The sequence below is a fragment of the Hypanus sabinus genome, chromosome 22, assembly GCF_030144855.1.
Source record: "Hypanus sabinus isolate sHypSab1 chromosome 22, sHypSab1.hap1, whole genome shotgun sequence".
NCBI classification, from domain to species: Eukaryota; Metazoa; Chordata; class Chondrichthyes; order Myliobatiformes; family Dasyatidae; genus Hypanus; species Hypanus sabinus.
In genome coordinates this window covers 51606206-51634047 of record NC_082727.1, presented here as the reverse complement: position 1 = coordinate 51634047, position 27842 = coordinate 51606206, and the positions used below count along the sequence as shown (strand labels likewise).

At 41.0% G+C, this 27842-nt stretch overlaps 1 protein-coding gene across 4 annotated transcripts in view; it reads right to left on the bottom strand.

The window, feature by feature from the left end:
- The window catches only part of ctbp2a (C-terminal binding protein 2a), a 304686-nt gene that overhangs the window by 239189 nt on the left and 37655 nt on the right, over positions 1 to 27842 (bottom strand). The window contains exon 1 of one of the 4 annotated variants that reach the window (XM_059947718.1): positions 12095 to 12224. The exons of the other annotated variants lie outside the window; for them this stretch is intronic. The gene's annotated coding sequence lies outside the window, so the exon portion shown is untranslated. Of the gene's footprint in view, positions 1 to 12094; positions 12225 to 27842 lie in introns of those variants that run through there. 4 annotated transcript variants of the gene reach the window in all.

The following is a 27842-nucleotide window of genomic DNA, read 5'->3' as shown; positions in this document are numbered from 1 at the left end:
CTCAGGGCCCTGGCAGTGGAAGGAATGGATACCATCAAATGAATGATTAAAATCTAGGTTGTATTTGAAGCAATAAACTCCTAATGCACGTAGCATCATTTTGTTACTAATTGAAATAGTCTAAGTCAATGCCAACAACATAAAAGAAATTTTGCATCCGTTATTAAGGATCCCACCACCCAGGACATGCCCTCTTCACACAGTTACCATCAGGAAGGAGGTACAGAAGCCTTAAGGCACACATTCATTAATTCAGGAACAGCTTCTTCCCCTCTGCCATCCAATTCCTAAATGAACATTGAACCCATGCATACTACCTCACTACTTTTTTATTTCTTCTTTTCTTGCACTACTCACACACACACACTCAGACATCCCACCTCTCCCGGAAGTTCTGGGAGTCTCCCACAAATTGATAGTGGCTCCCTGACACCCGCAAATGATATACAATATGCCAGAAATCGATTTTTGGGAGAGTGAGAGCAGGAGAGGGAGAGGTGAGTTTAACAGGCATCATTCGTTCATTAGCATAGCTAATGTTATTTATACTAGCTGTCTAGCTGCTAAGGAGCTACTCTACTGCAGACATCCCACCTGTCCCGGGAGTCTCCCGCTAATTGATGGCACTACCTCCCTGAAATGAGTTTTTGCAGGGTGAGATGTCTGTATACTTAATGTAACTCAGTTGTTTATTTATATTGTACTGCTGCCATAAAGTTAATACGTTTCACAACATAATCTGATTCTGAAATGGAAGAAGATAGCTTGGAAGAACAGTAGAGTTGAAAGAGGTTTGAGGTTATGAAGGGGTATGGCAACAACAGCATGTTGCCTTATGAGGAGCCAATATACATTAGAGAGCATATGACTAATGACTAAACAGAACTTAAGGACCAGAGAGCAGAATTTCACAGAAACTCAACATTTACAAAGGGTTAATTATGGGAGGCAAACTAAAAGTGATATGAAATCAAGCCTAGCCTGAAAACATTAACTCAGAGGGAAGTCTGGTTTATGTTGCAGGAACCATTACAAGAAAGTTGAGATTAGTACAGCATTTAATAAATCTGCCAGTCAAGTTTACAGTTAGCATTACAACTTATACAAGTCACAAGAGGTATTGCAGATGCAGGAAATCTAGAGCAATGTACACAATGTGCTGGAGGATTTCAGCAGGTCAGGCAGCCCCTATGGATGGGAATAAACAGTCAATGTCTTGGCCTGAAACATCAGTCCATAGATGCTGCTTGGCCTGCTGAGCTCCTTCAGCACATTGTGTGAATTGCTAATACTACAAGGAAGCTTCATAGCCTCCCTAGTGCTCAATATAAAATGCAAAAACTTCTTAACAGATTATTATAATAACCAGAAAAAAGACTTCTCCATGTTCACTGTTAATATTATAGAAGGAAAGCAGTTATCAGCCAAAACAAGCATCACATTCAACATAAATGTACAGGATTTCATTCAAAAACATTTTTTATTTGTAATTAGTTATTTTTCATTGGTACAACTTGTGAAGATAGTAACCACACAATAAATGGCGAAAACAGAACAAAATGAGGATATACATCATGCTATATTGCTTCACAGACCAGCAAAATAATAGCAATAAATTCAAGTACAGTACACATGCTTGACTTGTTAAACCAGTCACTAGTGGTGTCATGAAATGAGACAAGGGTTCTCATTGGGGCAAAGCCATGGGGACCACCTTGGCTTTGCTTGAGTTGACTAGGAACAGGACACCAGAATGTATAACAGTTTTGAACAAGATTACATGAGGCTTGCTTAGTTTTAAGGAAATTAAGCCAAAAATAAATGAGACAGAAAGCTGACACTGTAATTGAAATATTTCTGCAAAATAGTGGTGTAAATCAAACCATTTAAAATCTGGACAATTTTTTGAGAAAGTTTTCTCAATCACTATTTAAACTAACCCTTTCCCCTTCCATTAAGTAACAACTTCCTACTTTTCAGCAACCTATTGCTGTATTTCATTCTGGGAAGTAACAAGTATATTTTCCAAAATAACAAAATTATATTTTCAAACCTCAAAGGAAAAGATTACTTAAAGGAATTAAGGCACCAAACCAATTGATTTTTTGTTGAAAAAAATAACCTAATTACATGCAGTCAACGAACTGTTTCAATGGATGCTGGCTAACATAGGCTCTAGAACAGTAGCTCATTCAGTTTGTAGGTATGCTAGCTTCAGCACTCAGAGAACAATCATAAAAAATAAATAAAGTATCTCCTTTCAACTTAGATGATGCTTCATTAACAGCTAACCATAATTCAGAATGTTACAATTCACTATTAAATAATGATTCTTGGTCTACATACATGCACAGAAGATCTCCATCAAACCCCATATAAGAACAGAATATCAAAGGATCAAAGGTTCATCTTATTATCAAAGAATGTATACAGAATACAACTCTGAGATTTGTTTCCTCCAGATAGCCATAAAATACAAAAAAAAGCATAGAGGTAGCTGAAAGAAAGACATGAATCATGCACACCCCCCCCCCCCGCATGAAAAGAAAAAGAAATAACTTGCAAGCTCCATGCCCCCCCAACCCCTCCCTTGCACAAAAACTAACAGATCACCCAGATGGAGAAACAACAAGAAGAACATTAAACCCCAAACCCTAGCTCACCAATCGGCAACAAGAAAGACTGGGCAAGAACACAACAAAACCAGAGAACTGAAAGAGGCCAATATGAACAACAGTTCGTTTGAACTACATCCAATCCATAAATCTCGTATTTCAATATTCAGAGTTTCGGAATTCCAAGAGCATTGGCCCCTCCGAGGGAAGCGACTCGAACCACTCGCTCTCCTCCTCATAACACAGGAACAGGCCCACAATGTTTTGTCAGAGTAATCAAATTAGAAATCAAATGCCCAACCAGATGAACTGTGTCTGTGTACACTATGTTCATATCCTTCCATTTCCTGCACATTCCAAGGCCTATCCAAAAGCCTCTTCAGTGTCTTTATCATGTATACCTCCACCACTAACCCCGGCAGCTTTGCTCCACACATCTCCTTTGAAGAATAATTCCATTGAAGTAAAGTTTTTGAAACTCTTCAAACACACAGATAAATCTATACTCTCTCACTGGGTCCTGTAAAAGACAAGAAAGTTGATCATCTCCAACACTGTAGGGATGAAGTCGTACAAGTAAAGGCAAAAAATCTAACTAAAATTTTCATCTTTGAACCATTCAAAGCAAAAATAAAATTGAAACAGTGAGACTAAGACTGCCATTTTGGATTTAAGAATATAAATCAATTTAAATACCTCAGAATAAAGTTCTGCTCTTGTGCAACCACATTAAAGAGACATTTGCTTCTTTGCTCAGTGAAATCTCCTCAAAAGTCAGCATCCCATCAATACATGCAGATTAATAGTTAACAAATTGAAAACAAAGGAATTATTGAACTTCTCAATCTTACAAAATTCCAGGCAACAAGCCATACTGGCACATGACAAAGCCATCTAAACTGACAAGTCTTCAGGTCCAATTGTTGCTATGGCGATTATCATTTGCAATGGCTTGCCTACCCAAATAAAATGTGTTCTAGAATTACACAAACAAAAACTCTCCGTTTTTTTGTTAATTTTTAATGTCAAGGACAAGCATTCAACTTCTTAGTCAACTATGTCACATGATTAGTTGCAAAACTTTATGATGACAGTTTCACAGCAGTGTAAATTTAAACTTCACTTTGGTCCAAACTCACATCTAAGGTAGAGTTCAGAAATTGTTTGTAATAATTCATGTATCACTCTAAAGTTGCCTTGCACCAATTTCTTTGCCAACAAGCATTCATTTTCTGTTACATTTTCATTTTCTGGCAATTTCAATCAGGGCAGCTTCAGGAGCATACTACCAAATTACTACCTGCATATCTCCTGGCTCACTTCTTAGGGTAGTACTACTGAAGTATTCCCCAATACTACACCAAGAGCACCTCCTAGGCAACACCCCTTACACCATTCCCCACCTACACTTTGGTAAATCGAACCACGAGGTTGTACTCTTCCCCGCAAACAAGCATAAGCTGAAACGCGAGGATCCAGTCATTCAGTGCTGGTCTGAGGATATAGGTGAGTTTCTTGAGTTGGTGGACTGGTCCAGGTTCAAAGACTCAAGAGCCGGACTAGTTGAGTATGTCACCACCATAATAGACTTTATCAGCAAGTGCATGGTGAACTCCATACAAAAGATGTCAATACAGGTGTTCCCAGACTGGAAATTATGGACAATACATTCCCTACTGAGGTATAGGACTAGTGTTCAAATCACATGATACAGACCATAACCTTTACAAAAATTCAAAGTATGATCTCCATAAAACTACCAGTGATGCCAAGAGACAATACCAGTCCAAGGTCAAGTTCCAGACCAGCTCCAGTTGTGGCAGGGCCTACAGGCTACAGTGACTGCAAATCAAAATCAATCAGGCAACATGGGGGTGGGGGGTGGAGAATGCATCCCCTCCTGGCCATCTTAAGGTATGTTTTGACCAGAGAGGAATGGAATACCACCATTTGTCCTGACAGCCTGACAGCCTCTAATGCAGTGGAATCCACAGTCACCATCACAGATGTAAGAAGTCTTCTACAGAGTGAACCCACTGAAAGCATCTGGCCTGGGGTGGGGGGGGGGGAGTTATCCCTGGCTGTGTCTTTAGATTCTGAGCAGATCAGCTGGAGCAAATACTTGCACATACTTTTAAACTCCCCCTGCTTCAATCTGAGGTTTCAATTTAAGAAACCATTATCATCTCTGTACCTAAGAAAAATGGGTGGCAGAGTAGAAATACATCTCTACCAAAGGTGGTGTAAGGCATTCCTTTCCTCTGTTAGCCTGCAGGTCACCCCTGGATAAGATGTAGCACCTGCTTAGCCCCCAGATCTGCTATGGGAGCAGGTTTGCCAAGAACAACCTTGGTCATGGAAAGACAATGATCACATGAGCAGCTGGCTGTATATCACAAATCCTGGTTATGCGACCACTAACATCAGGCAGACAATCTCTGAAGAGCAGTTATAATGGCTGGGGTCACCCATCTTGTAAAGACACTGCCCAGAAGTAGTCAATGAAAAACCATTTCTGCAGAAAAATTTACAAAGAACAATCATGGTCACGGAAAGACCATGATCACCCATGTCATATGACACAGGACATAACGAATGAACCTAAGGAAAACAATGACTACTGTTGATTGCTCTGACATTCACCAACAGAAAGTGCTTCAAGAGCAGGTTATGGCATTCCTTAACTCCAGTCTTCCAGATCACCTTGACCCACTGCAATTTGCATTAAAATAGGTCGATGGCAGATAGCATCTCGCTGACTTAAGCTCATCTCAGGAACATCAAGACAGTAAAGAGACCTATAATAGACTTTTGTTTATTGACTATAGCTCCACCTTCAATCCTATAATTCAAAGCAAACTCATCTCCAAACTCCTAGACCTGTGACTCCCGGCCTCCATTTGCAGCTTTATCCTCGACTTCCTGACCAGCAGTCTGCAATTAGTAAAGATAGGCAGCAACCCCTGCCACGGTTAACCTCAAACCTGCTGCCCCACAAGACTGCATCCTCAGTCCCCTACTCTGTGCACATTCACAACTCTGTGGCCAGTCTTCGCTCTAGTCCCATCCACATTTGCAGATAATATCACTGTAATGGGCCACATCTCAAATACTGATGAGTCAGTAATACAGGAAGGAGATAGAGGGCCATGTAATATGGTGTCTTAATAACAAACTTTCACTCGACGTAAGCAAAACAAAAGAGGTGGCCATTGACTTCAGGAAGGGTGTTGGTGCACATGGTCCTGTTTATATCAGAGATGCTGATATCAGGAGGATGCAAGCATCAAGCACCTAAGAGTGAACAGTACTCATCCAACCACTGTGATGCCACGGTCAAGAATGCTCACCAGCAACTCGACTTCCTCAGGAGGCTGAAGTCCCTCCTGATCCTCACCAACCAACAGCAGAGAGCATCCTATCTAGGTACATCACGGCTTGTTATGGCGACCGTACTGCTCGTGACTGCAAGGAACTACAGGGAGTCATGGATGCAGCTCAGCACATCACTAAAATCAGCCTCTCCTCCATGGACGCCGCTTACACTCCTCACTGCCTCAGTAAAGCAGCCAGCATAATCAAAGTCGTCAACCACGGCAGACATTCTTCTTCCCTGTCACATCAGGAAGAGGATACAACTGTCTGAAAGCATGTAACACCAGGCTCAAGGACACTACTGTTATAAGAACAGTTCCTAGTATGACGAGATGGACTGTTGAATATATCTCATTGTGACTTAGTGTCTTATTTGCTACTTGCACTGCACTTTCTCTGTATCTGTACAACTTTATTCTGCAGGATGCCTTTAGTTATATATTGTATTAGCTACTGTATATATTGTCTAAATGAAAGATGTTAATTAATGCTAAAACATAATTTCCAAAGATAGAAAGTTTAAATTTTATAGTCACAGAGTCATAAGAATACAGCACAGAAACAGGCATTTTGGCCCATCTAGTTCATGCCAAAGCCAGTTAAACTGCCTACTCCGTGACTTACTCCATAGCTCTACCATCCATGTACCTATCCAAACTTCACTTAGACATTGAAATGGAGCTCGCATGCTCTAATTTTGTCGGCAGCTCATCCCACATACTCACAGCCCTCTGAGTGAACAAGTTCCCCCTCATGTTCTCAATAAATTGTTCACCTTTCCTTGTTAACCCATGACCTCTGGTTGTTGTCCCACCCAACCTCAGTGGAAAAGCCTAGCAGCATTTACCCTATCTATCCCCCTCACAATTTTATATACCTCTATCAAATCACCTCTCAGATGTGTCCTTTCTGCTAGGATCTCTCTGATCATCAATGGCTCAGGTATTTCAAAGCGGTCATCTCAGAGATAAGCAACATTCTGTACAAAGACATTTGGTCACACCCTCATATTTGGACTACCTTCTCCATTGAACGTAGGGTCACGATGACTCCATTCACCCTAATAGGTGCTGACAGTCCCACTCTGGAGCTTGTTGATACATTAAAGTGTCACCCAAGCAATGTATTCATGTATAAAATTATGTTACGTACTTTGACTGCAGTAAGAAGTATGATTGTGGATTTGACAGCTTCACTGCCTTCTCATGAGTGCAGGCAGCCATTGAAGATAAATGGAAATTTGATAAAGGCAATTCAAATTATGGTTTGGAACACAGCAAAATACTTCTTGTGAGCAAAACCAGAATGAAGGTTAAATGCTGAAGGGCTGCAAATGGGAGATTTTTTTTAAGATGTGGAGTGGTGAAGCTCAGTACAGCACTGACAGAATTAATGATTGAGGCAGAGATATTAAAAGATATAAGATATTAGCATGTTGCAATAGCAACACTGCTAAGACACTTTCGAAAGGTTTCTTTGTCGTACTTGTCAAAAAAAATCAAAATTGTAAAGACTGTAGAGCAAGTGTTTATTAACTGGTGGCACTCTGAGAAAAGTAATTTTACACACTAGCTCTTTTATATTACACATCACAAAAATACAGCAACATTTCAACAATTGGTTCCATCTTTTTTAGTCATTTTTGAAAATCAATTTTGAAAATCAATTCTCCATTCTTTCATGGATCCATTAAGATAGCTAGGTTGTAGTCAAAAGAGAAACGGATACATGCTGCGAACAGAATGAGGAAAACTTAGAAGAGCGGTGGAAAAAGTGTAGGGAAGCTTTTACAAAAAGTCACCCGAAACACAATGACCTACATCTTATGTGCATTATTCCATCATTTCTGAGCGTATAATATGCAAACCACCAATTCAAATCCTCCACCATCCTACTCCTTTATTGCAGAATAGCTCACTATAGCTTATTCTATGGGTACATGCAAGAATATGTGAAACCCATTCATGAGATTACTAATTGGATGCATGCCAGTGAACAAAAAAAAACCCTTTCAAATCAGGTAACAGGTAACAAATTGGCCCTAAAATATTGAATTTGTTAATAAAAATAACTCTCAAACAAGGATTTTTGATTTTTTTTCATACAAATTAACAAAAAAATAATAAGACAAATCACAAGGAGAAATTGCACCCCAAGAGCACAGATAAATGATGTTATGATGATGATAAATGATGGAAGACTACATCCAGAACATACGAGTTCGGGTTATCTTATCTAAGGAATGCTAACCTTGCTTTGGAGGCAGGTCAGGGAAGATTCACTAAGTTGATTTCTGGGATGTAGGTATCAAATTTTTCTATATGCTGGATTGTAACTCTATAAACTGTGTTTTGCAACTTGGCCCCAGAGGAACAATGTTTTGTTTAGCTGTATGCATATGTATGGTTGATATAAACTTGCACTTGATCTTGAGGAAAACTAGGCCTATTCTCACTGGAGTATAGAGGAACAAAAGGTGGCCATGTTGAAACATGTAAGATTCGAATGTGGCTTCACAGAGCAGATCCTAATACATTTACTACTCTGGGGAATCTAGAATTAGAGTCATAGAGAAGTACAGTACAGAAACAGGCCAATCAGCCCATCCAGTCTGTACTGAGCTATTTAAACTGCCTAATCCTATTGACCTGCACCAGGACCATAGCCCTCCATACCCCTAATATCCATGAACCTATCCAAACTTCTCATAAACACTGAAATCGAACTTGAATGCACCACGTTCGCTAGCTACTTATTGCACACTCTTATGATCCTCTGAGTGAATAAGATCCCTTATGTTCCCCTTAAACTGTTCACCTTTCACCCTTAACCCATGACCCTCTAGTTGTAGTCCCACTCAACCTCAGTGGAAAAAGCCTGCTTGCACTTACCCTATCTAAAGCCCTCATAATTTTGTATACTATCAAATCTCCTCTAAACCTTCTACATTTCCAGGAATAATGTCCTAACCTATTCAAGCTCGAACATGAGGCAGAATCTATGATAAATGAAAGAATTCTTAGCAGTGTAGAGGAACAGAGGGATCTTGGGGTCCAAGTCTATTGATCCTTCAAAGCTGCCGTGTATGTTGACTGGCTGACGTTAGTTGGGGGAATGAGTTCAAGAGCCATGAAGTAACATTGCAGCTCTATAAAACTCCAGTTAGAACACACTTGGAGTATTGTGTTCAGTTGTGGTAATCTCATTATAAGGATGTGGAAGTTTTAGAGAGAGTGCAGAGGAATTTTTATCAGGATGCTGCCCGGGTTAGCAAAAAATAACTTAGGAGGAAAGGTTGAGTGAGCTATGGTTTTCTTCTTTGGAGTGGATGAGGATGAGAGGCAACTTGATAGAGGTGTATAAAATTCTAAGAGGAATAAAGTGATCATCCAGTGAATTCATGTGAAGATCAGATCCATCACAAGCCCAATGAATGGCAGAGCATATTAGAAGTCACAGGGCCCAAACCTGCTCCTATTTCATATGTACAGTACTTACATACAAGTCCCTAAAAGACCTAAAGGTGAACTTTCAGACCTTATGGCTGAATAAGTGAAATTGTTTTGTTGAACTCCACTGCATAAGTTGATGCCCAATCGCCTACCAATTTCAGTTTGATGCATTGTGAATAATAGATTTGAAACTCCAAGGTTTGCTTTCTCAGATCTGTACTAAATTAAGTAATTTTATCCAACCACTAACTGGATTGTTAAATGAAGTCTCCGTGCCTCTGGGCGAGGGAGAGTCGGAGGAATTCACCAGCTGTTCCCCAGCAATTAGTCAGGGATGCAACAACACCTGCACAGAAGAACATGTGGCTTCTGGTAAGGGCAAGCCTTGGCCCTCTTGAAATGGCTCACAGTCAGAAAACTTATTCTCACTGTCTGAGCTTGCTTATTCGCCCACCCACGTCTTGTATTAAATATCTGGAATGCTCTTTTAACAATATATATTTAACAGTTTAATCAAGGAACACAACATGGAGAAAGGGACATCAGCCCACTTCAACTCTGCTTCACATTCCCATTCGGATATGTCCATACATAGCCTCCTCTACTGTCATGATGAGGCTGAACTCAGGTTGGAGGAGCAACACCTCATATACCACCTGAGTAGTCTCCAGCCCCTTGGCATGAGCATTGAATTCTCCAGCTTCCAGTAATTCCCTCCCCCTCCCTTCCCCCATCCCAGTTTCACTCTGCCTCCTCCTCCAGCCGCCTATCACCTCCCTCATGGTTCTGCATCCTTCTACTACACATAGTGCTTTCCCTTTACCTTCTTTCTTCACCTTTCCTGCCTATCCCCTCCCTATTTTCCCTCCCCCACCCCTTGATCTTTCCCCTTACTGGTTTTTCACCTGGCACCTACCAGCCTTCACCTTCCCACCCTCTCCCCACCTTCTTTATAAGGCCCCTGCCCTCTCCCTCTTCAGCCCTGACGAAGGGTCTTGGCCTGAAAAGTTGACTGTTCATTTCCACAGATGCTGCCCGACCTGCTGAGTTCCTCCAGCGTGTTGTGCGTGTTGCTTTGATCCCAGCATCTGCAGTGTATTTTGTGTTTACCATCAGCCCAATGAGATGGCACTGACCGGACACCCATGGTCCAATTAACCCACCAATCAACCCAGACTGTCTTTGAAACAAAGGAAGGAAACCCAGCCAAGAGAAAATCTGCAGATGCTGGAAGAATAGCCCAGGCAGCATCTATGCATGCAGATTCTACACAGACAGCAAATGAGTAACCACAAGGTCAGAAATGCATTCCCCTGGGAGGACTCAGAGGTGATATCACTCCAGCAAGGTCAGGATAGGGAATAACGTAAAACAGATACTAGCTGTTGCAAAGTGTGACAAAGCAAGGCCTATGGAGGTACTCGTCAACATTAGCAACTCTACCTTGTATTGACAAAATTATTTGTGAAGTAAATCAACACCCTAAAATTTGCATTACCAGTACAAATGGACACATTTACTTAACACTTGAGCAAAACTATGCCACACATGAACTTCATCTCAGATAGTCTGCATCTCTTTCCTCAGTTTGAAGGACCTATCCTGACCTTGACAATCATCGTAAATGTATTTAAACTTCATTTTATTCATTAACAGTACAGTGCAAAAGTACTTTTGCACAGCACTGTATATATAAAAAAATATGTCCTGTTGGGCTTGGCTTTTTTGGTTTAACTGGTCTGCACTGCAAATAGATGTTGGATTCTAAAGGATTAAAAAATTATCATTCAGAGACAATAAATGCAGAGCAAAAGGAAACAGATATTTAAGACAAAAGTGACAAAATGAGGTGTGAGAAATGGATATGACAGTCACAGCTGAAAGAATCTGTTATTTTGATTTATGAAGATTTTGAAAATGCTGATATATCAATAGGATAATCACTGCAAAACAGAAATTTTGGAATGATAAAATCAGTCAGCTGAATTCTTTAATAACAATGCCAGATTAACTTGTGAAAAATTCTATGGGAATAACAACTCTGAAGATAAAATTATAATGCAAGCGTGTGTGACCACAAGAATGATGGGATTGGACTCATCAAACAATACCAATATTCATTTTAAATCACCTCAGTGAATATACTCACAAAATCCTTACAGAGCAACCTTAAAGGATTTTAATTTCCTTACTCCCTGTTATAATAGCATTAACTGTATAAGTTCAAAAAACTATAAAAATTAATTCCGGTGATATCTGTCATTTTATATTTACTACTTGTAAAATCTATCAGAAAAGGCCAAGCACAGCACACTAAAAGAGTAGCATCTTAGAATTAAGACTTAGACTCAGCAAGCTATTAAACGCTGATGGATGGAGGGATTCAGCCTATCCTCAGTTTTAACTGGAATAACACTGATGCCATAAAGCAAGTTTAACTGTGATTTGAAAACACAGTGGTCATCACTGGCCATCTTCATGGCACACTGGCTCAGGAAGGCTAACACTCTCACCAAGGTTTCCTACCATCCCTTCCACTTCCTGGGTGCCACTATACAGGATCGAAGTAAGCTGCAGAGAGTTGTAAAATTCGTTAGTTCCATCATGTGCACTAGCCTCCGTAGTATCCAGGACACCTTCAAGGAGCAATACCTCAAAAAGGTGGCCTCCATCACCCAGGACATGCCTTGTTCTCATTGCCACCGTCAGGGAGAAGGTACAGACACCTGAAGACACACACTCAATGATTCAGGAACAGCTTCTTCCCCTCTTCCATTCGAATTCTGAATGGACATTGAACCCGTGAACACCACTTCACTACGTTTTTTATTAATTAACAAATCTCATGACATATGCCAGTGATACTAAACCTGATTCTGATACAGAAGCTTGAAATCCCAGATGACCAGGCTCAAGGACAGCACCTTCCCTACTGCTCTCAGTTTTGCTGCAATGTTCCTCGACTCTTTCTCCTGTCCCTCTCGGTTATTTAGTTACTGTCAATTTAGCATTTCCTTTGCACAACTTCAGACTGCACTGAAGCCATTGCACCATTCCCTTGTTTTGCTCTCACCACTGTGTTTATTGATTAATCAGGACCACGTATACTGCTCACAGAGTGCTTTGACAGCTGGTAAACTGGGGCATGGGTTAGCTGCCTGGCAAACATACTTATGGGCAGATTTCACCTTTACTTTGGGTCTGATATCTATTCAGTGAGGGCTTATCCAAAGCTGTTCACATTTGGGCGCTGTTCAAATCAAGAGCAGGGTTCAGTGGGCAGGTGCCCACTAGCTCTGACAGGGGCAACTTGAACAAAAGTTTAACACTAATAGGGCAAGAAGAAAACACAAATTAAATATCTACTTAACACATGCTGCACTTCAAAGAGATATAACAGGCAGGATATAGACTTAAAGGTAAAAAAAAACATTACAAGCCTGACCTTTCAAATGTAGAAGCTACGAAACACCTCCACAGGCTATGTGCAGCGGAAATTTGGAACTTTTTTCTACAAATGCCAAATGATGCTATATCAATTACTGATCTTAAAACCAAGATGGATATATTGTTTAATCTAGAGTAGTAGCAAGGGATATAAGGACTTAACTGCAAAACTGAGACCCCAGCCTACTCATATTAGCCATCTCAATTCATCGTATTAGCGGGCAAAAGTCCCTCAAAACTCTCAAAGACAACTGCCACCAGTGAGAGGAATTCAGCCCTCCCTCACCTCCAGTCCCAACACTCTGGCTTCCTAGGCCGGCGTTTAAATTGCCCAAGCACCAGGTAGGGCCTCGCTCTAGGAGCTAGATCTTGGCTCAGGGACACGCTTGGACCACGTAGCCTGATGCCGTTCTTGAATTCACCAAATCAGCTCAGTGCTTGGACCGATCCACCCTCTCACCCGGGTCAAGTGGAAGGGCATCATAACCTTCCCACGTGGACTCCTCTCCAAATCGTTCACTCCAACAGCAAAGGCCATACAAACTCCATCTGCGACCCTGTTTTGAACATGTTGCCCCTCGGCTTTGCGATGCACCCCAACGACCCATCCTTCAAATCATCTTTGCCTTCGCTTGTTTCTTCACTGATTGTGGTGATAGCTGACCACAATTTACTTCAGAAAGGAGTTATTAATAATGATGTTAGCCATATTTCTTGCCATCTGAACTACCTGTAAGCTGTCATAAGGCCTCAGTAGCACCATGTTAAACTGGAAGTTTTAAATATAGTGTCTTTTATGTATCGCACTATACTGCCACAAAAGAAATTTTTCACAACATATATCAGTGATAATTAATCTGACTCTGAGGTAGTTAAGTCACAGTTCAACAATGGCCTTACAAAATGATAGTTTAAAATATTATATTGGAGAGGCTTCTGCAAAAATACAGATGGAGGAAGAAAATGACTCTGCTACCTCCATAACTCATGGACTGATTTGAAGCAGGGAGGTATCTGTGTACTCAGAACTACAATAACAGTGTGTGAAGAAATGTGCTGTAGGCTTAGCATCACAGCTGCTGAAGAACCTCTGCCCCACAGGCCAACTCAAACAAAGCTATCGCCTTCAACAGCTCAAAAACTGATCTGCTGTTTCTTGGCATCATAAAGACAAAACTCATGACTATGCATAAAATGCTAATTTCTATTTGGCTCGTGCTGAGGACCACTCAAATACAAATGATGCGGACGCAGAGTTAGTTTGGATAAGATAGAGCAACTGAACATTATTCATCACAAACACAAGATGGATCAAAACACAAGAGATTCTGCAGATGCTGGAAATCCAGAGTACCTCACACAAAATGCTGGAGGAACTCAGTTGGTCAGGTAGCACCTATGGAGTGGAAGAAATAGTCAACGGGTCAGGCCAAGATCTTTCATCAGGACACTCCTCAGTGCTGGTGAATGGTCTCGGCCCAAACCGTTGACTGGTTACTCCCCACCATAGATGCTGCCTGACCTGCTGAATTCCTTGAGCATTTTGTGTGTGTAATCAATTTAATGCTGGATAAAAGCTGCTAAGTTCAGCATTACTGAGCTCCAGCAAGCAAATGACAAATAAGCCAAGATGTCAACCCTGATTGTTCTCCAATGTTATCTATGCATGTCAGCTATGGCAGTGTTTGCGTGCCATTACTTCCTATTGGGTGAAATTACATCACAAATGGCTGTGATGCTTCACTTCCCAATGAGCTCGATGCTTTTTATACATGCTTTGAAAGGGAGAACAAAACTATACCTGTACGAATCCCTGCAGCACCCCTGTGAAATCCATCTCAGAGGCCAATGTCAGACCACCTTTCAAGAGGGTGAACGCATGCAAGAGGTTGGGACCTGATGTTGTACCTAGCAGGGCACTGAAAACCTGTGCCAACAACTGTGCCAAACATCAAGGACACGTTCAATCTCTCACTACTGCAGTCCAAGGTTTTCACCTGCTTCAAAGGGGCATCACCATCACAGTGCCCAAGAAGAGCAGGATCACATGGTGGCACTTGCACCTACTGTGATGGAGTACTTTGAGAAGTTGGTCATGGCAAGAATTAACTCCTCCATCCACTCATTGCAATTTGCCTACTGCTACAACTGGTCTACAGTGGATGCAATCTCACTGGCCCTCCACTCACCTTGGATCACCTGGACGATAGCAATACCAAAGTCAGGCTGCTGTTTACTGATTACAGAGCATTCAACACCATTACACCCTCAGTACTCATCAACAAACTTCAAAACTCGGCCTGCGTACCTCCATCGACAACTGTATCCTTGGCTTCCTCACTGGGAGACCAGTCAGTCCAGATCAGAAATAACATTTCCTCCTCACTGACAGTCAACAAAGATGCAACTGAAGGAAACATGCTTAGCCTGCTACATTACTCTCTCTACACTCTTGACGTGTGGCCAACTACAGCTTAAATGCCATCTATCAATTTACCAATGACACAGCTATTGTTGGCAGAATCTCAGTTGACGATGAGGGGGCATACAGGAGTGAGACAGGCCAGCAGGTTGAGGGGTGTTGCAACAACCACCTTGCATTAAACATCAGTTAGACCAAGGAATTGATTGTGGACTTTGGGTCAAGGAAGTCAGAAGATCACACACCAGTCCTCGTCAAGTGGTGGAAAGAGTGAGCAATTTTATGTTCCTGGGCGGCAACATCTCAGTGGATCCATCCTGGACAAAACATATTGATACAGTCACACCTATATCTCATTAGGAGTTTGAGGAGATTTGGTATGTCGTCAAGGATTCTAGAGAATTTCTACACATGTAAAATGGAGAGCATTCTGATTGGTTGCATCGCTGTCTGGTGCGGAGGTGCCGACGCACAGAATCAAACTAAGCTGCAGCGAGTTATAGACACAGCAAGTTCATCGTGGACATTAGCCTCCCCACCACTGAGGCCATCTCCAAAAGGTGCTGCCTCAACAACGCGGCTTTCACCTTGAGGATCCCTCACCATCCAGGACGCGTTCTTCTCGTTACTAACATCAGGGAGGAGGTACAGGAGCCTGAAGATGCAGAGTTTCCACTGCCAGGTTTCCTCATTGTCCATGAACCCATGAATACAGCCTCTTTTTTTGCCCTATTTATTTGTTTTTTTAAATATATTTTTGTTATTTTAACTGAGAGTAATGTCTTATGTTATTGCATTGTATTGCTACCGCAAAACAACAAGTTTCACATCAGTGATAATAACCTCATTCTGAAGATGTGCACATGTAGACCTTTAAAAAAAACTAATTAATTAATTAATTTGTTGAGATGCAGCACAGAACAGGCTTTTCCAGCCCTTCGATCCACGCTGCCTGGTAACCCCCGATTTAACCCTAGCCTAAGCATGGTACAATTTACAATGACCAATTAACCTATCAACCCTGTACCAGCACCCGGAGGAAACCCATGTGGTCACACGAGAATGCACAAACTCCTTACAGGCTGCAATTGAACGTAGATCCCTGGTACTCTATAGAGTGTTGTACTATGGTGGCATCCGTCGGTTTCGAGAGACCACGGATCTGCGCCTGGAGTTTCCAGGGCGCAGGCCTGGGCAGGGTTGTATGGGAGACCGGCAGTTGCCCAAGCTGCAGGTCTTCCCCTCTCCACGCCGCCGATGTTGTCCAAGGAAAGGGCACTAGGACCCGTGCAACTTGGCACCGGTGATGTCGCAGAGCAACATATTGTTAAGTGCCTTGCTCAAGGATACAAACATGCTGCCTCAGCTGAGGCTCGAACCAGTGATCCTCAGGTTACTAGTCTGATGCCTTGCCCACTAGGCCACGTGCCAACACTACACTATCGTGACGTGTACTAAGAGTGAATCAGAGACTGCTACAGCAGCTCTGACTTCAAATTACTGAAAACACAATCAATTGGATCTCATGGGAGCACACACAGGAACTAAATTTATTGTCTTTGGAGGGGCATCCATTGTCCCGCTGTTTTCTAGATATTGCTTGAGGCTCCTGCCCAGCTATCTCTCCCTACCCGCATCATCCATTACCCCAACCTGGGTACACAACTGCTGCAATCAAAGCCTAACCTTAACAATCAGCATTCTCTCAGTAAGTAAGTCATATTAATTAATACCCAGCCCACCTTGATGTCGGTCCATTTTAATAATTCCCCCCAGAAGGGATACTGAAGTGATACAGATATAAATAAGGTTCAAAACAGCCTGCCCCAAGCTGGCAGAAGGAAGGCGAGTTTCTTTCCAAGAAAGCATTCTCTTGAAGTTGGGAAGAGTGAGAATATGCCTGCCTGTACCTCAATGTGTGCACAGAAACGTCTCAGCAGCATTATCAATTCAAATTAGACATCATCCTTCACAACGATCCATTCTATGGTCTTTCCTGATAAAAATACTGCCTTTGTGATGACTCAGAGTCAATTAGAACATTCTCATCTGCCCTCCTCCACTGGCAGATTCCCACAGCTGCAGCACCAGTGTTGGACCGTAAACGAGACACAGCAGAAGACGTCACAGGCTTACAGTTTATCCTATGCGAAGCCAGAAGCCACATTTTGGAGCACTGTCAGTGGTCCCGTTTCTCACGCACCACATTTTAACCAATTACGGACAAGTTTAGACTGTCTGTCTTGATTCAATGCCAGTACTTACGGAAAGTAAAAACAAGCAATCAGTGCCCAAATATCTATCACACCACACAAAAAGCAGTCTCAGTAAAATTCGCATTAGGCAGAATACCCAACACTAATCAGCTATCTGTTGATAAAAGTTATGGACTGGCTATTACCATATTATTATGAGTTTCAGCCTGTGGTTTGTAGCAATGCGCAGAATCAGGGTAAAGGTAGCATTATGTCTGATCTGTGTTTTAACTGCGAGTTGTACATGTTGTCACTGGTGTTGGAACCGGAAAAATTCCAACTCCCATGTACCAAGATCCCTCACTACATAAGGAAGATAATTTTGTTCAAAATTATCCACTGTTTTGTTGAGAATCATGTTTGTTATCACTGCCATATGTTCAGAATCAGGTTTAACATCACCTGCGTATGTCATAAAATTTGTTGTCTTTGCGGCAACAATACAGGGCAATACATAATAATAAAAACTGTAAATTACTATATATATATATAAACTTTAAGCTAAAAAAAATTAAATATTGTAATAGAGGAATAACAAGGCAGTGTTCACTAGCCATTCAGAAATCTGTTGGTGAAGGAGAAGAAGCTGGTCTTAAAACATTACTAATGAACTATTTAATCTACAAGGTCTGCACCTTTAGCTTTTGTTGGCACATGCCAACTTTGCTTTTTCTCTCCATATTCTGTTACACTTCTGAAATAAGGAGGTGGTAGAAATCGCTACCTATCTGAAAGACAAACAGAGCCGACTCGATGTGTGCACACAAATGTCTTAGCAGCATTATCAATTTAAATTCGACATCACGCTTCACAATGATCTATTCTGTGGTCTTTCCTGATAAAATTTCTGCTTTTGTGACTCAGAGTCAATTAGAACATTGCTTCTAGCTGTGTAAAAAAAGGCAGGAACCTCATTACGTTTCATTAGAATCCAATTCTTTCACTGCAGAGACTGCTGAAGGATGAATTAAGGTGAATGGGTGATATTAGAGGGGAAAATAAAATGGCCAAGATAATTTTTGCACCATAATTTCATTTTAGTTAAGCCGCGGAAAAGGTAACAATTGGTTTTCTCTACCCACCCCCTCCAAAATCAATCACAACCCAGTGCATAAGAGATTCAAAGATTAGTTAACTTATTTTTTTCTTCTGCACCATGCTCATGCAGTCTATCAGGATTTAGCAGCAATCTTCCATTCGAAAGCAGCACACGCAAAATGTTGGAAGAACTCAGCAGGCCAGTCAGCATCTATGGAAATGAATTTACTGTTAACGTTTCTGTCAGACCCTTCTTCAGGACTGGAAAGGAAGGGGGAGGAGATGCCAGAATAAAAAGGTGGGTGGGGGGGGGGAGAGAAGGAGGATAGCTAGAAGGTAATAGGCGAAGACAGGTGGCTAGGAAGATAAAGGGCTGGAGAGGAGAGTGGACTATAGGAGAAAGGGGAGGAGGAGGGGCATCAGGAGGAGGTGATAGGCTAGTGAGGAGAAGAGGTAAGAGGCCAGGGTGGGAAATAAAAGAAGGAAGTGCGAAGGGGAAAAAAAGTGGAAAAAGATTACCAGAAGAGGTAATCGATCTTCATGCCATCAGGTTAGAGGCTACCGAGACAGAATATGAAGTGATCCATTCCAAGGTTAATTATCTGCATTTAACAAGCCCAAGTCTTTGCAAACTATTCCACTCTTACCCTGCTCCCTCCAGACCTCAGGTTTGACAGCCTCCAGAAGCCCACTATAAACTACCTCGTACTCAGGTTCACAGCGTGAGAAAATATTCAGTGGCAACTGACATCACTGAGTCAGTCAATGAGCAATGCTGATGGTCCGTTATTAAACAGCTTCTCATGAACCATGCATTTCCTTGAAATGATGTCTGAAATTATGTCAACATTTCTCAATATAAGCAGGATAATTTCTTCCACAAAAGGCATTGGTGGAGATGATCAGATCCATGTTTAATGGATCTATTCTGGTCAAGAATAGGACATTGTTAAATATACCTGCGAATATTAGGATTTCACTATGAATACTAATCAAACAAATCTGCTGATTAGAGACAAGGACGATGTTAGGATATTTTTGGGGTTAGCACATACAGCAAATAACTTCAGCAACTAAATTCAGCCACCTATCTTTCAATCTTTATATGGACTGTAAATTAAATTTAAAATGCAGCTCTGGGTTCCTAAAAATTGTGAACTACATTTACTAGGAAGACCAGACAACGCTGATTTAAAATTCATCTGGATGTCTGTAGTGAGGGTGTGAAGAGGGAAGCATGAAGGTTGTCTGTAATTCAAAGGAAGGATTGTGGATGCATTGTAAATATGGAATTGTCCTTAGATCTTTAGCATATAAAATGTCATGTAGTGTTGGGTCAAACAGGCCTCTTCCTCCGAAAGGGTACTCAATATGATGTCTCATTTTGACAAATAAAGAGACTACTTCATATATACCAGTATCTCTCTCCAGTGACTCTGTTAATGCATTAACAGACATCAAGGCAGAACCAATCAGAGAAAGCTGGTAAAGGACCCAAGAGAAACAAATATCCCAAGATCAAACTAGCCATGCCTAGATCCATCTTTGCACCAAGAAACATGCATTTACTTTCTGAAGTCTGGCTTTAAACGCGGCTAATGCAGGCAGAAATGAAAATCTTGCTTTTGTTCTCTGCAGGAAACCTTTGGGTCAATTTCCACCTGCTGGGTGAACAGCAGGTGTCCGATGCACGAATAAATACAAAGCTGCCCATAATTCAGCACAATCTGGCAATCACACTTAAAACACACACTGAAGGAGGTTGCTTTTGTACACAGTGAAGTCTTCAGCAGCGCAGGAAGATTTCGATTGAATAGTCAGAATTAAAACACCTGGCCGTTCTGAATCAGAACTCACAATTTCAGGTAACAGTAAGCAACTCTTGCTCTTATCAAAGATGCCACCTTTTACATGAACCATCAAGACACATCTTCATGTGGATGTTTAAAATGAAAATAATAGGGAACCTTTCGAAGTACAGGGAGTTCAAAAAAAAGTCAAGCAAAGGTTATCATAAAACTATTTGCAATTTGTGATATCTTACTCTGTATAATCTGACTGCTGTGATTACCTATGTAACAACTGTAGTTCAACAAAGACATAAATAATACACTGGGCACACTGTGCTTTGGAGCTGCATAAAGGTGGTAGTTAAATATAACTTCTTTCCATCACAGTACACCTGGTTTGACAAGAAAGTACCTTACACTGAGCCACAACACAGAAAGGTTCTTCGGTCAAAATACCCTCACTTTGATGAGGTATAAAGATTATAGTGTCTAGCATTTACCTCACAAAATTACCTTTGGGCAAACTTTTGTGAGAAAATACATTACTAAGCTATGTTATGTTTAAGTGCACAGAAGAAATCTTACCTATTAGACTGTATTCAACTTAAAATTTTAAAAATGACAGATATTAAGAATGAAAATCATTTTAGTACCAGGCTGTGGTTCACAGCAAGAATGAAAATAAAACATACAATGAAATTTGCAATGCTCCAGTTATAATTAAAATATACATACACAGAACATATGGGGAGGTTTACCAGAAATATAACATCAATTACCAATCTCATTTGTGAACCTTTGCAGTAAAGAGGTTATCATCGCTGTATAAGGTTTGTTTCCATTCTTTGACCCAAAGGGACAGGGATACATTTTGAAGTTGGGGCATTCAGGAAAGGAACTTGCAAGTGAAGGAAAATCCGTAAACTGAATCATCCGGTCCCTCAAGCCCATTCTTTTAATAACTTCAAGCTTCCAAGCACAAGCTTGAATTATTGCCAGAAGGAAGTCAAGGGTTGTGTTAAAATAGATTATTGGAAGTGAAATTATCCTTTTTTTTGTCTAACTCAAACCTTCAAAATAAAAGCAAAGCCTCTCTAAAGCTCGAGTAGCCGAGGCTACATGCTGAGATGGGAGGGTGAACATTTTCTACTCTTGAACACCCGCTGGCAACTTTACTGATTATACAGAGGAGTGGGATTGTTATGATGTCACCCACTGTTAAAAATCAAAATGTGTTCTTCCATGCTAACACAAGACAAATAAAGGATCAGACAGCAGAGGCTCGAGAGGGAATTGTAATGGGAGCAAAACACACACTGGAAACTAATTGCTCTAACGGCAATTGTGGGCACAATCAATGTAGGGGGTAAGGTAAAGGGAAGATGAGGATAGATATGATTGAATTTTGTCAGGGATTTATTTCTCCTTGTTGTTAACATCCCTGCTCCAAATTCCAGAAATCTCAGATGTGCCCTTAACAATAACCCAGCATTTTCGTTTCTTTTCCCATTGTCACACACATGGAGCAGCTCATAGACATTGCTATCCATGCAAAAATAAACAGGTTGCAAAATTTAAAAGGTTGTGCTTGGAAGCTTAGAATTATTAAAAGAATTGACTAGAAGGTCAAAATGATCTAGTTTATGGATTTGCCTTCACTTGCAATTTCCATTCCCATAAGGCCGAATATCAAAATGTATCCCTGTTCCTTTGGGTCTAAGATTGGATACCACCCCCCCCCCCCCCCGCCACCACTGCAAAGGTTCACAAGAGTGATTCACTCTTACAAAGCAATTAGAGGTGGGTAATAAATGTTTTTTCCCTGCTACCCCCCTATATCCTGTGTGTATATTTCAATTAGAGCTGGAGCCTAGCAAATTTCATTGTGCACCTTTTTTTCTCTCTGTGAACCGCAGCCTGCGACTAAAGATTTTCATTCTTTATATCTGTCATTGTTAAAATTTCAAGCTTGACAGAGTCTATTAGGTAAGATTTCTTCTGTGCACTTAAATGTAACATAGGTTAATAACGTATTTTTTCAGATAAGTTGCCCAAAGGTTATCTTGTGAAGTAATAGCTACACACTATATCCTTTCTATCTCATCCAAGTGAGGATATTTTGACCAAAGAAACTTTCCACGCTGTGGATCAGTGCAACGTACCTAAAAACGAAAGGAAAAGTTGTGACACAGTTGTGCAGTAAATAAAAGTTGCTGCTGCACAACTCCAGGTACCAGGGTTCTATCCAGACTCTGGTTCCCTCTGCACGCATTCTCCCTGAGCCCCATGGGTTTCTCTCAGAAGTTCAGGTTTTCTCCCACATATGCACAGATGGATTGTTCTGGCTACCACAAATTCATCTAAATGAAAGTGGAGAATAGGAGAAAGTTAATGAGCTCTAGAGAGAGCATAGACTACAGCTGAATTTGGGGGTGTAAGACCAATGAGAATGCTTCGAGAGTCAGCACAGAGTCAATGGGCTGAACGACCCTCTCCACTGAAACAAGAGTAACTTGCCGAGGCTCATATGGTACTGGTCAGATGGCACGGAGTATTGTGAGGGGTATTGGCCCCTTACTGGCACCTTGCCAGAAAGCATGTGATGGCATTGGAGAGGGTCCAGAAGAACTTCATAAAAATTATCCTGGGAATGAAAGGGTTAACATATGAGGACCCTTTGGTTACTCTGGGCCTGTACTCGCTGGAGTTTAGAAGAATGAAGGCGGATTTCACTGAAACACATTGAACATTGAAAGGCTTAGACAGAGTGGATGTGGAGAGGGTAGCGGGGAAGTCTAGGACCAGAGGGCACAGACTCAGAATAGAGAGGCATCCATTTAGGACAGAGATGAAGAGGAATTTCTTTTGTTAGAGAATGGTGAATCTGCGCAGTCCATTGTCACAGACTACTGTGGGGGTCAAGTTATTTGGTATATTTAAAACAGAGGTTGATAATTTCTTGATTAGCCAGGGTGTCAATAGTTATGGGAAGAAGTCAGGAGAATGGGATTGGAGAGATAATGGATCAACCATGATAGCAGACCTGATGGGTCAAATAGCCTAATTCTGCATCAACTGTATGTCTTTGGGTCTTAAGAAGTTATGGTGATTATGACTTGTATGTGTTGAAAAAGGAGGGCTAGAATTGTGGGGTTGTGATTGGTTGAGACAACTGCAACCTGATTGGAGAAACAACCATCATTTGCATATGATATCCCCTGCAATACAGTCAACTGAAAGTGAATTAGGAAAGGTACTGGATGATGCCACAGCAGGATTCAAGGATGACATTGCAAAACTCAAGCATATCAAGAATAAAGTTGTATTACCTGAAAATGCAAATTCAAGTTTTGCAGAGCCCATACAGTTCCTTATACCATCCATGAAGAGGTAGTCAGTGAGTTAGATCACATGGAGGTTGAAGGAATTCTTTCCAAGGTTGAGTGGACCCAGCGACAATGCTAAAGGTCCCAGTAGCTAAGAAGAATACGTTGGTCAGGATCTGTGGTGATATTAACAATACCATCAACCCAGAACTGAAAGCAGATCAATACCCTCTACCCAGGATACAGGATACCTTTGCAAACCTTTCTGGAGGGAAACACTTAAGCAAAGTGGACTTAGCTGAGGCCTACCTACAGATAGAGATGAAAGAAAAGTCCAGAATTACTCACTATAAACACTCACAAAGAGCCTCTTTGCTATAATAGGCCTTTTTTTTTGAGTAGCATCAATGAAAAACCAACCAGAGTACAGAAGACAATAAACTGTGCAAATGCACATAGAAATAAATAGCAATAAATAATGAGAACATGAGATAATGAGATAAAGAGTCCTTAAGCTGAGATAACTGGTTGTGGAAAACATCTTAAGGATGAGTGAGTGAGTGCAGTTATCCCATTTTATTCAAGAGCCTGATGGTTGAGGGGTAGTAACTGCTCTTGAACTTAGCGGTGCAAATCCTGAGGCTCATGTATTTTCTACCTGATGACAGCAGCAAGAAGAGAGCATGGCCTGGGTGGTGGGGATGTCTGAGCTTGCTTTAGGAGGCAAATACAGGGAAATAAGCACCTAAAATAAATAAAAATTAATTCATAAATGCCATGTCTGTAAATGCCAGCTTTGTTATACTCTGCAACATCTCACTCTCTCACAACAATGATCCTGGGCATAAACAGCATTTGATGTTATTAGCTCCTGTTTGCTCAATAAGATTAACAGGTCTGCAAGAAAATAACACTTTTTGATGAGTGGCTGCATCATTTCACACGGGTCGGTTTCTTCAGTGTCAAGTCATCAGCAATAAGTGCAGCTGCAGTTATGGAATTGCTGACCTATGTACAGATCGTAGAGAACTTTTTTTCCACTGAATTTAAAACCTGGATTAAGTGACAACAAAAAAAGATGCTCTACAGCATACTTAGTGTTTTCAGTATCCCTCCTCTCCAGTTTAGGAGGATGAACGCAGCAAAGACTTGAACTTTAAGCTCTTGCTGTTAAGAACCCTGAACTTCAAAGTTAAAAGTAATGTTTCATACACGGCCCCATAAGAGATTGAGCTACTGATTATTGTTATGTAACAGCAGTCATCATAATGGTTTATTTGAAAACTTGTTGAAGTTAAGGCCTTGTCAAAACATCTACAGACTTCAAAATTCAGGGTTCAAAGTCAAAGTACATACATGCCACCATATACAACTGTGAGATTCATTTTCTTGTGGGCATAGTCAGCAATTCTATAGAATAGAAACTACAACAGGATCAATGAAAAAAATCAGCTAGGGTGCAGAAGATACCAAACTGTGCAATTGCAAATATAAATAAGTAGTAATAAACAATGAGAATATGAGATAAAGAGTACTTGAGAGGGAGATTATTGGTTGTGGGAACATTTCAATGATGGGCCAAGTGAAGTTGCGTGGAGTTATCCCCAACTTCACTTCCTCTGGTCAAGACGGTGCCGGCGGTCATCAGTGGCATCCTGTGGTCTGCAGACTTTCACATGCTCTTAAGATGCATCATCTTACTGCAGGTAATGCAGCACAGATTAGGGTCTTCATCAATTATTATTCCAATCTCTTGCTTGCATTTACTGTCTTTGAGATGCTATATTTACATCTTGTCTGTTCAAGAGAACAGGCGGAAGAAATCCAATATGAATTGAAGAGAAACGTGCCTTATTTGCCAAACAATATGTAATGCATCATTTGGTCCAAAAGGAACCAACTACACACTTGCAAGTATTGAGCACTAGATTAACTATAAAGTCAAATCAGTAGCAATGGTACGAAGCACCAAGGCTTCACTTACAGTGCCTATAAAAAGAATTCAACCCCCTTGGAAGTTTATGTCCTACTGTTTTACAACATCCAATCACAGTGGATTTAATTTGGTTTTTTTTGGCACAGATCAACAGTAAAAGACTCTGTCATGTCAAAATGAAAACAGATCTCTACAAAGTGCTCTAAATTAACTAGAAATATAAAACACAAAATAATTGACTGCTCAAGCATTCATCCCTTCAAGTCAGTATTTAGTAGATGCATCTTTGGTAGCAATTACAGCCTTGAGTCTGTGTGGAATAGGTCTCCATTAGCCTTGCACATCTGGACTCTGCTACTTTTCTTCATTCTTTACAAAACTGCTCAAGCTCTGTCAGATTGCATGGGGATCATGAGTGAACAGCCCTTGTCAAGTCCAGCCACAAATTCTCAATTGGATTGAGATCTGGAAAGTAACTTGGTTGCTCCAAGCCATCCCTGTGTAGCTTTGGCTTTATGCTTGGGATCATTATCTTGCTGGAAAATAAATCTTCTCCCAAATTACAGTTTTCTTGCAGACTGCAACAGTTTTCCTCCAAGATTTTCCTGTATTTTGGTACATTCATTTTACCTTCTACTTTCACAAGCCTTCCACAGCCTGCTTCAGTGAAGCATCTCCAGAATGTGATACAACCGCCACCATGCTTCAAGTTAAGGATGGTGGGTTTTTGACGATGAGTGGTGTTTGGCTTATGCCGAACATTATCATTTAGTTCAATGGCCAGAAAGCTCAATTTTGGTTTCATCAGACCATAGAACCTTCCTCCAGTTGACTTCAGCGTCTCCAACATGCCTTTTGGTAAACTCTATAGTCAAGATTTCATGTGAGTTTTTTCCAGCAGCAGCTTTCTCTTTGCCACTCTCCCATAAAGCTGTGACTGGTGAAGCACCAAAGCAACAGTTGTTGTATGCAGTCTCTCCCATCTCAGCCACTGAAGCTGGTAACTTTTCCACAGTTGTCATAGGACTCTTGGTGGCCTCCCTCACTGGTCTCCTTGAAATGTCACTCCAGTTTTGAGGACGGCCTGCTCTCTAGACAGATTTACGGCTGTGCCATATTCTTTCCATTTCTTGATGATCAACTTAATTGTACTCCAAGGGATATTCTGTGACTTGGAAATTTTCTTGTATCCATCTCCTGACTTCTGCTTTTCAGTAACCCTTTATGGAGTTGCTTGGAGTGGTCTTTTGTCTTCATGGTGTAGTTTTTGTCAGGATACCGACTCAGCAGCAGTTGGACCCTCCGGATACAGGTGTATCAATCAATTGAAACATCTTAACTGCACACAGGTGATCTCCATTTAACTCATTATGCGGCTTCGAAAACCAATTGGCTGCACCAGTAATGATTTGGTGTTCATATTAGAGGGGGTGAATACATTTTATAGGCACTGTACCAATACTACATCCTGATTGCAAAACAATCTAAACTGTTAACACAGGAGTGCATTTACCGATATTCATACAGGAAGAGAGATATGGAAAGAATTAGTCAAGTACACTTTATTTCCTCTTATCCTCAAATGTTTGACCTTTCTTTCCCAAGCGACAAAATATTTTTTATAAAGATAAACACATTTAAACAAATAGAAGAGCAAGTAAACCAACTCATTGTATTCTGCGATTTTACATTTACTCAAACCCTTTGGTAATACACAAAAACATTTGATCTGCATCTGTACTCATGAATAAATACCACCAATAAGATAGATACCCACGATGAGGATGGGGGGAGGTACTGCACAGGATCGTAGCAAGCTGCGGAGAGTTGTAAAGTTAGTCAGCTCTAGCATGGGTACTAGCCTCTAGTATCCAAGACATCTTCGAGGAGTGGTGCCTCAGAAAAGCGGCTCCATCATCAAGGACCCCCGCCACCCAGGACATGCTCTCTTTTCATTGTTACCATCAGGAAGCAGGTAAAGAAACCTGAAGGCATGCACTTAGCAATTCAGGCACAGCTGCTTCCCCTCTGCCATCCAATTTCCAAATGGACATTGAACGCATGAACACTACCTTACTAGTTTATTTATTCATTTTCGCTTTTGCTGTACTTACCTCAATTCAATTATTTTTTATGCACACACACTGCAATTCAGTTCTACTTTTCATATTTATCATGTATTACAC